The following is a 10,985-nucleotide window of genomic DNA, read 5'->3' on the forward strand; positions in this document are numbered from 1 at the left end:
GCATGCACAAGGAAAAGTTTTGTTAGGGATGATGCCTTAAACTCTCGTTGGGTTCTGTAGTTTGTAAACATTGTATTGAACAAAAGCTTATGATGTAATAATATGAGATATTTTCTTCATTGTTGTTTATGAAACATGAGATGTTTTAATTGCTTTACCACAAACCAATAAACTAGGATCCCTGGTTGTCGTTGTAACTGAAGCATGTATGTGGAGACATACAAGTGGATCATATCTTAAGTGATAACTAAAATGGTTTGTAGTATATGGATATAGGAGGGAAATCTTATCCTTATGACACTACGGATGCTACCCGCTTTGTAGATTATTACAAATGTTGTAACGTGTTACAGATAGTCTGATCTTAATCATTCATGTGGAGACATGTTAGCGGGGCATCCTATACAAAGGAGTTTGTATAAGACCAGACCACGAAGTTGTTATAGTCTCGTTATATAACGACATTCATGACAGAGACTTCACTTCATTAGGATGACCATAGGTAATATGACCTTAATCCTGAGTGAGTTGGGAACTCCTACCTTTGAGAGCGGTCCTTTGATTTGCATGGGTGCGAGTAGCCAGATCACTGACTCAAACCTACCACTTTGGGGATTCGTCTGATTGAGGAGCTGGGAACTCAGCTACACAAGATAGAATTCACTCCTTCCTCGAAGCAGAGGTAAGTATATAGATTGCTCCCTTAAGGGTTGATTCCGGGGTTTGAATGATGTGGCGTCACACACCTTCTCATGGCCTGAGAAGGGTCCACTCATAGTAGAACTATGAGATATTGTTCATTAGAGGGATCAGTGGTACTTAAGAAACGTTAAATGGGCCCAGTTGTACTTACGAGCATCTGTGAAGGGTTATCGTACTGTTGACTGGTTATATCTGATGAACACAGAAATATATCTGTAAAAAGAAGAATGCAGCTGTCAATCTTTAGTGGAGTGCCTGGTAGTTAACAAATGGTGGATCTCGTGGCTAAAGAGTTTAGTCAACTATTCACATACCATTGGAATTTCGAGCCATAAGTCCATAAGGTCCCCTTAGTAGCTCAACGGATTCAAGTTTAGAATCAATTTTTGGGTCAGTTTCAAGTGTTCAAATTGACAAGAGGGAGTTTGATTATATATGATATGATTAAACTAGTTCAATTATATATGATATAGTTGACATGATGTATGAGATATATTAACTGGAGGAAAAGGATATAAATATGATTTATATTTAGTGGAGGAGAAAAGGACTATGGTTTAAATGTTGCATATGATGTGATATTAAAACTATAGGTTATAAATATAATATGATAAGTCAGTTATTATATTTATTTATAATTAAAAACAATTATGAGATAATTGTTGGTACTTTTCTCCATAACCGTGCGTGAAAGTGGGAGGTTGCATTCAGTTTTCATAACTGAAAGGATAAAATGAAGATAGTTTTCATTTTGGAAAGGGATCAGAGTATCGCTTGATAAAATTGTACACTATCAATCGTTTAGCTAACGAGAGCCTACACGATAGCTTAAGTTTTCCTAAACGATCGTGTAGCTTTTACTAAGCGATCACGCGCTTCAATGAGATTACCTAAACGATCATCTAAATAATCAACCTAATTTACTAAATGGTCGTATAACTTGCACTAAACGATCAAGCACGAGTCTATATGATAGACTCTAAACTCTCCCACTTGCTTGGTCGTTGAATACAATTGTGTTTCCTCTTTCCCTCTACCAAATCCAATAAAGCCCACACCTCCTAGATTCTCACTTCGAGAATACCAAGGTCACTAAGTAGAGGTGTCTAAGTTGCTGCTTGTTCATGTAGAAGACCGTTCGGTGGTGAGTGACAACGAAGGATTTGGGTAGACGATTGGCTTGGCGATCACAATGACAGTGAGAGGTGTTGTTCCAAGCGAGAGCGAGAGAAAGACATAAGAAGAGTTCTTCAAAGGTTTGTCTCTCATTACTTTGTATTTAATTGTTAAAAGCATGTCATAATTTATTCTGAAATGTATAACTTGTATGTATGTTTGTGAATGCTTGTATTTCTGTCACAATGAATTTGAAACAATCTTGCTTCCGCTCATAGGTTCTCTTTTATAAGAATTCCTTCAAAGTTGACTATTGTATTTTCAAAATAAAAAAGGGCTAACAATAGAAATAGAAAATTTTAAAGTTTCATTTGAAAAAATGGCAAAAATATTTCAAAATTATAAAAATAGCAAAATGAATTTATATAATAGAAAATACTAATTAGTAAATGACAAAACTATCCTAAAACGTCAAAATTAAGTACAAACGAGAATAAAAAGATACATTGCTTCAAAAATAACTTCAATACCACAAATACACTCTACCTAAATATTCTAGAACTATAAATACACAGTATCTAAACATTCTAGAAGCAAAAACTAAAAATCACCCAATATGATCTTTAACACTTTCGGCTGCCTATAGAACGCATGTATGCGAGGGAAGATGACACAACCAGGTGGTGGGGGTAATTAGAAACTTATAGATGTCTACAACGATGGACTTCCTTCAAGATGAGAAAGGGCAAAGTAGATTGTATCAGTGAAGTTGTTGTTGATAAGTGAATATTTGAAGAAATTGCAACTTCAGAACGATATGAATATTAAAAATATGATTGAGTTTGACACCAAACCAGTTGTAGGGAGTTTCATCGACTTCATTCCACGTGACCATTACACTATCAACCCTAGAACGACATTGTTAAAAACGATGTTCAAAGTAGAAACAAAAGTAGGAAACATGTGTGCGAGCGAAAAATGTCGGTGATCTGGTGAGGGTGGTCGTCAAAAGCTAGTCAAGACGATGAAATTCAGGAAAGGATTGTTGAGATTGATAGGAAAAAAAAAAAAGAGAGATTTTAGAGGCGACTAAGTGAAGAAGATGGAGAAGGTGAAATTTAGGGGTTTTTCAGTTTTATTTTAATAATAATAATGATGATGATATTGATGATAATAATAATAATAAACTAAACAATATATATATATATATATATTCCAAACATTTAAAGTTTAGTTCTTATTTATATGTTTTTTTTAATACAACAAGCCATTTTTATGTGTTTCCATATGAAAAATTGAAAATATAAAAATATGAAAAAAATCGAATTAATTTGATAACAATAGGTATAATAATGAAAAAAAAATATATTTAGATACAATTGAATTTGTAACAAACATTTAAAAAAATAGAAAGTTATTTAGATAAAATCAAATTTCATAATAAAATAGAAATTCAAATATAATTCAGGGGAGAAAGATCAATAAGGAAATTTGTTTATTTACACTGTATTCATAATTCCAGGAAATTTGTTTATTTACACCATATTCATAATTCCATTTTCATTTAAGCTTCAACAGTTGCACTTATAACTCCATCAATCCCAAAACCTACAAAATAAGCATAACTCATCATAAAGACATAGCAAAAACAACAAAACTACAAAAAGTGAATACTTATTCATTTGTCAAAAAGACAAACTAATGGTATAATAACATAATAAGTTGATAATCAATAAAAGGTGATTAAAAAAATACAAAAAGTGATAAGATTTAAATAAAATATATAGTTTGTTAGAAGATAATATGTATAAAATATTAAGTAAAATTGTAATTAGGATAAAAAAAATTATTTCGAATTTAAAATAATAAAAAAACCAAGAAAATAATGTAAAATCTAAAGATATATTATAAATCAAAATCAAAATGGTGATAAACAAGTTAAAGATTGATTAATTCTGAATATTTTCAAAAAGTTGTTAAATCAAATCAAAACAAATACGCTAACTCAAATTTTAAACTGAGAAAAAATTGGCACATTTATCTCTGGAATCAGGTTGAAGTCTCATAACCAACGATTCCATTTATATTATATTTTTATTTAAAATTGATTTAGGGACTCATAATTCCATTTACACTATATTTCTATTGAAATTTTATACATGGTGTAACAATTACATAGTACTCAAGAAAACTGTTAATCGGCCATACCAGGGATAATTTGGAGATTAAAAAAACATATGTCATATTCGTGGCACGTTTTTGTCAAAAAACTTATTATTTCCATTTTTTAACAAAAATCAAAAGACACCGTCCGATTTTGCTATTTATTATAATGTCCCAATAAAAAACCTAATGCCCATTGAATGGGTCTTAATGGGCTTTTCACTAAGAAAGTGAAATAACCTCAACAACCTCCGTCACTAGAATCGACGACCAACTCCAGTAATTACTATTTTAAATTATTAGTTCATAGTATTTAGTTGTCCTTTATAATAATTTGATATTAATAAAAATATTTTTGAAAAAGAGTTATCAACACATATGTGTTTTTATTTTAAAGAGTTTTTTTTTTATTAAAAGTGGTTAAATAAAATTGAATTTTCTGAAAAAAAAAACATTTCTTTTCTAAATCATTCTAAACAGGTCGTTCATCATTATTATCGATATAATATTTTATGATAAAAGTAGGTATATTGAAATACAAAAAAATTAATGTATGGAGATTAGGCTAAAAAAAATTTAAAAAGCGCCCTAAATACTGTATATTTCAATGAATGAGCGTACGCAAACTACAACTTTACTGACAAAGCACTTGGAATTAAAAAAATAAAATAAAAAAAAAATCATGTTTGTTGAAATAATTTTAAAGTTGTCAAACAAAATGTGGATATCTCAATTTTACATAAATAGCAATAAAAATGTCGACGTCGATGAATTTTAAAAAATTATAAAAAAAACAAAGAATTAAGAAAAAAAGATTTCATCGAAGAATAAATGTCATATTTATACTTTTTAAATAAGTGGCTTGAGATTTGGTGTGTCAAAGTTATTTAATTTGTTGGTTATTAAGTTCGATGATTTTTCCTGTTATTTTAGGTGACTTAAGACTTTCATTGAGAAGATTCATGTAGATATTTATTTATTTATTATTTTTTATTTTTGCTTTTGAGAACTATTTCGTTGAAGTTTGTTACTTATGGATGATATTTGGATGAGTTTGTTTGTATTCTTAATCGACTTGAGAGTGTGAACTTCCTTATTGTTTATGTAATTAAATATCTTTGATAAAAAGAATGAAAAAATAGGGTTATTTTTAAATATAGCAAATTGAACAAAAATATTTACAAAATATAGCAAAAATTTTAGAACTATCAATGTCTACATTGATAAATATCAATAGAAGTTTATCAATGTCTATCAGTATCTATCATTGATAGTTCTAAAATTTTATTATATCTGATAAATATTTTTAATAATTTTACCCTTTGAAATAATTTTCAAAAAAAATAATTCAATCATAAATGAATAAATTTGTATAGGGAGAATTGAAATGTGTAATCTGTATGTGGAAATTAGATGGGAGGGGTACAAAATAAAAAAAATTTTGAAAAATTTTTATAAATAGAAAAATATTTAAAATATTTAAACTTTATACTAAAAGAAGTTTTGAGTCCACCCTGGAAAAGGACACGTAATTATTCGATCCATGTGGTGCATTATTATTATTATTATTTACTTAGAAAAAACATTATTGGTATTTCGTAGGGTGGGCGTCACATCAAAGTGGCGTGTTGAATTACTTATTAAAATACAATAGTCGTGGATTTTGGTTTCTTTTCTCTAACTCTCTCTCTAATGATTTGAGGTATTTGTGTTTATGTTTTGATTTTATTTTGTTGGCTTTGTTTTGGTATTGTTGTCCTTACTTTGATACCTTGATCCGGGATCCCCTAATAATATCACATATTCTATAAAAAGAAATACAAACTCGTTTTTTTTGTTCAAATAAAGGTCAATTAATTTGAGGCGTTGTCAAATCCTACCAGATTTGAAATATTGATTTCGATGGAAATATTGAAATCTTGATTGTGTGAAAATATAGATAGAAATCTTGATATCAATAGAAATTTCGAAAAGAATGATGAAAGTTAACGAAAATTGTTGTAATTAATTAATTAATGAAACTTTCATTGTAACTTAACTAGACTATAATTGACCATTTTTAGTCGCAATTTCTATAAAATAAGACGACATTTAGATGTCTATTATACATGTATGTGTAAATGTTGATGTGAGAATAGAAATAGGGAAAATAATTACAAAATAATATAAAGCTTAGAAATATTTTATAGTAAAATGATGTAAATATTATGAGAGTTTTGGATGGTAAAAGAAAAAAAACTCACATCAATTCAATTTTGAAATGAAATAACGTGAAAACTTAATGAAAAAAGTTTAAATGAGGTAAAAAATAAATATAGGTTTTTTTTTTGTGGGTTTTTCAAATCCAATTTCTTTAAATTGGAAGTTTTGGGTCGAAAATAAATATAAAAATTGAGAAAAGTTGAAAATTAGAAGAAGTAGCATATAAAAAAGCTGAGTCCTTTATCGAAAATGATATTGATGTGTGAAACTATAGAATTGTATATATCAGGACCACAAAATTTTAAAACTTGAACTAGGCTAATGTAGTTAATTAAAAAAATTGAAATTTTCTTTAAATGTCGAAATTCTTGAAATTTTCTCAAAATTTTCTCGAAATTTCGTCAAAATTAGGGGAATCAAAATATTCTTGAAATTTCAAAACTTCTTGAAATTTTCGTTGAAATTGGGAGAAAAACAAAATTTCTCCCAATCAAAATTTTAGCTCTTCGAAATCTTGAAATTTTGAGATAATTTGGATGGAAATTTTAAACCATGCTCCAACCTCTTTCTTCCAAATAAATAAATAAGGCAACTATCAATTTAAACCCTAAATTTTGGGGTTATGTATCAATCTAGGAGTTGTATCACTTTAAACCCCAAACTAATAATGATATCAATTTAAACTATGAACTTTCGTAAATGTATTTTTAAACCCTGGATTTTCATAAGTATATCTATTTAAGCCCTGAACTTTTATAAGTATATTCAAATAAAACATGATGGAGGGTTTACGTTTATACAATTTTGAAAATTCAGGGTTCAAATTGATACACTTAAAAAAGTTCAAGACTTAAATCGATACAATTAATAGTTTGAGATTTAGATTATACAACTCCATAGTTTAGAGTTTAAATTGATATACAACATCTAAAATTCATTCATGGATATAAATTGATATAATTTGTCCGAATAAATACTTTTATCTCTTTTTGTTTGATCTTTAGTTTTTGTTTTCTTCTTTAATTTTTTTATTCATAGGTCTGTTATACAAAGTAATTTGTATGAAAATTTTTCTTGTCTGTTTATTCAATTCTTTGTGTTTCTAATTTCTTCTTTATTAGTAGCTGGTTAATGTTAGAGTTAATTTAATTATTTTCACAATTATTATTGACTTATGTTCATATGAATCATGTTGATCTCTTATATATATACATATTGATATTATGTGAGTAGAGAATCAGACCTCTAACTTCGAGATTGATAATATAAATACTATTTTAATTAAATTATGTTCATTTTAATATAAACTTTCTAAATATTAATGGGATGTATATAACTTTTTACACATTTAACTATTCACTAACAATTAATCAACAAAAATATAGTTCGTTGTTTTTCTTTTTTTAAATCATACTCACTTGTTGTATAAAAGAAGAAAAAAATCGTTGTCATCAATATTTTTTAGAAATATTAATTTGAAAAGAAATCAAATTTGAGAATTTAATATTTATATGTACTTGGTATTGACGTCTAAACTCTTTACCTAAAACACAATTATTTGAATTTGGTCAATGATTTGATTTAGTTCTGATCTTCACATGAAATATTGAATGAGTTTCTTTATTTTAAGCTCATTTGAACCTTATTTCATTACTATTCATTGAAATATCTCTTTTTTTTTCTCACACCAAATTAGAGATATGGAGTAGTTTCTAGATAAGTCTAGCTAGAGATACCACGCCAAATTAGAGATATCAAGTAGCATCCAGATAAATTAGAAACGTTCAGGGGCGACACGTCCTGGTGGAGATTCGGAGACAACGTCCTCGAAACTTATTCAAAATTTGGATTTAGCATATTTATTTATTTGTAGTTATTTACAATTATGATCCTAGGGTTTAGAGTAGTGCGCTATATAAACTCTCTAACTCTAGAGATGCCATTTGATGTAATTTTCTGAAAACATTCTTCCTAATTATACTGTTCTCCCTCTGTCCATAGACGTAGCTAATACATCGTTAGTGAACCACGTATATCTGTGTGTCGATCTTCTCTATCACTATGTTCCTTTTTGTGTTCTTTAATTGTCGATTTCTTAACAATATCATTGACCAAATAATTAAAGGTTTAAATTCTCATCCTCACATGCATGTGAATATATATATCGATAAGTTATACAAGTTCAATCCTAAAATTTCAAATTTATGTCAAATAGAACATTAAAAACTCTCATTTTTGGTGTCTTTAATAAGAAAGTAATAATCATATGGAAAATATTACAATCCTACCTACCCTAAGAGATCTTTTGCAGAATTTAGATTTATAAGAAAATGTTTTCAAGTTGAGACCAAAATGTAACTAATAAAAGTAGTTGAAGGGTGGTTTTGCAATTGAAAATATAAATAACAATGAAAAACATAAATTTCAGCCAACTTTCAACTCTTAGTGGATGATAAGTAACTCAGACATATTGCCACCACATTGCTGTTTATAGTGCCAGTTATAACTTAGATAATTAATATTCTGACTTTTAGTTCTACGATGTGTATCTTATGTCTAAAGTCGCGTAGCGTTCTATGTCTAGGCTTTTGTTTTTATATTTTGACGTGAAACATGTATGTCACCTCTTCTCAACATTAAAACTCAACCAACAGTGATCAAAACAAACCAATAAGATAATTCATAAAATCAATAAAAGAAATAAGATAAAGTGAGTAGAGGCAATTGCATTCACAATTCTTATAAAGCTAGCTAATCCACCGAACAAAACCTTCAAAAGAACTTTTAGCTCATAATAAAAGGAAGGGATAATTGTTTCATTGATAAAGAAATCATAATTAATGACAAGATGAATATGAATTGAATAAAATTGAACAAGGAAAAAAAAACAACAATTAAAAGAAACTGGAAAACAATGTGGTTCAGTTCTTATAACAATATCTACATCTCCTAAACGTACTCTATTGGTCTTGATTGGATTCAACCTTTTTTTGGGAAGAATCATACTTATAAATCTCTCTCACAGGTTGAAATTGATCTAAAAGCCATAACTTTAAAGAAACTATCGTTCTTAAATCTAAATCACGTATCTCTTTGTATGTAATGTGAAAAGCGTCTCCAAGGATTAAATTCTCCCAATAGATGAATCAAAGGGCTTTATGTTGACTTCAAACGAGTGTGTAGTTGTTAAAATTGACCTAGAAAGTTTCGAGTGGACTTAAGAACCAAAAATTAGTAAATTCATTTTAGTTGTAAAAATAATAATTAATATCTTATTCACTAACTCTAATTACCAAGAAAACATACTCAAAACAAGATTATCAAATTTGGGAAATTGTTAAAACTTCACCTACTTTCTAAAGTGAGAGCTTGAAGTAGCCTCTAACCTTAAATTGAGAGGTTCTATCTCTCAAAAACACCATTGCTAAGGTCTTTCATCCAAAGAATATTAATAATAAGGTTAAAAATCATTTTTTGTTCTTAAACTTTTATAAAAGTAACAATTTAGTCTATAAACTTTGATTTTAAGGATTTCGTCTCTATACTTTCAATTTTGTAATAATTTAGTCCATGGACTTTACTATGTAACAGTTTAGTCCTTATACTTTAAAATTTGTAATGATTTAGTCCCTATTGTAAAAATTAATGTTAAAATTTATTAAGATTTCTTGCATAAATAAACCGATAAACTAATTAAAGACTCACTATTTTCACAAAATACATAGTATACAACATAAATTAATAAAAATTGATATCTAATTTTGATAATTTTTTTACGTTAGGATTAAATTGTTACAAATTTGAAAGTACAAATGCTAAATCATCATACACTAAAATTCAGAGATTGAATTATTACAAAATTAAAAATACAAAAACTAAATTATTACAAAATAAAGTTTAATGATCAAATTATTACTTTCACGCTGAACAAAAATATTTTTTAACCTAATAATAGAAAGGAAAAAAAAATAGTACGGACATGACAACTTGCTCAGCAAATTAAACTCGGGAATTACGTGGCCCTCACTCCGAAGTTTTTACTAATGTTTTAAGGCACGCGCCATCCCTTAACTATATACTCGTGCTAAATTTTTTTACTAATATATTGATTTTTTTTATTGTATAGTAATGAGTAGTTAATTATTAATACAATGCTTCCTTCAATCCGACATTATAATTTATAGCTTTACTTTAAGCGAGAGATAATATAGACGCATATTCATATATATTCGGTTGATCATACGTTAGTTTTATTGTATCTATATCTTCATGATACAAATTCAAATACAAATGTCGATCGATCAAATGTTAATTCTACTGTATCGATTTCTTTATCTTTATCTTCATCTTCCTCCCATTCTTGATCTTCTTTATATACTCTAAACTAATTTGTCGACAATATCGATCCCCTTAAGTACTTATTCTCACTCTATCAATTTTTGAGAGTCCTTTGACTAATCGATATGGATGTTTTGATACTTTGTAAAATTTAAGGAGAGACAAGAATATTGAAAAAGAATTTAAAGACAAGAAAAATTAATGCATAATGAAATAAAAAGCTAAGCAACATGCAAAATAATACGTAAATATGACTAATCTAAACCCTTACAAAATATGAAACCTAATCCAAATTAACCTAATACTAATCTAACAATGATATGTAGGTTAGAAATTTTGATTGTAGGTTATCTTATATAACGTTTTAAATTATGAAGTTAATGACTTGAGGTAAGTAGAAAAAGAAGCAAAACTTTGCAAATGAAAAATACAATACTTATATTTATCTTTAAAAAGTCCTCCAT

The sequence above is a fragment of the Benincasa hispida genome, chromosome 11 (genome assembly GCF_009727055.1).
Source record: "Benincasa hispida cultivar B227 chromosome 11, ASM972705v1, whole genome shotgun sequence".
Lineage (NCBI taxonomy): Eukaryota > Viridiplantae > Streptophyta > Magnoliopsida > Cucurbitales > Cucurbitaceae > Benincasa > Benincasa hispida.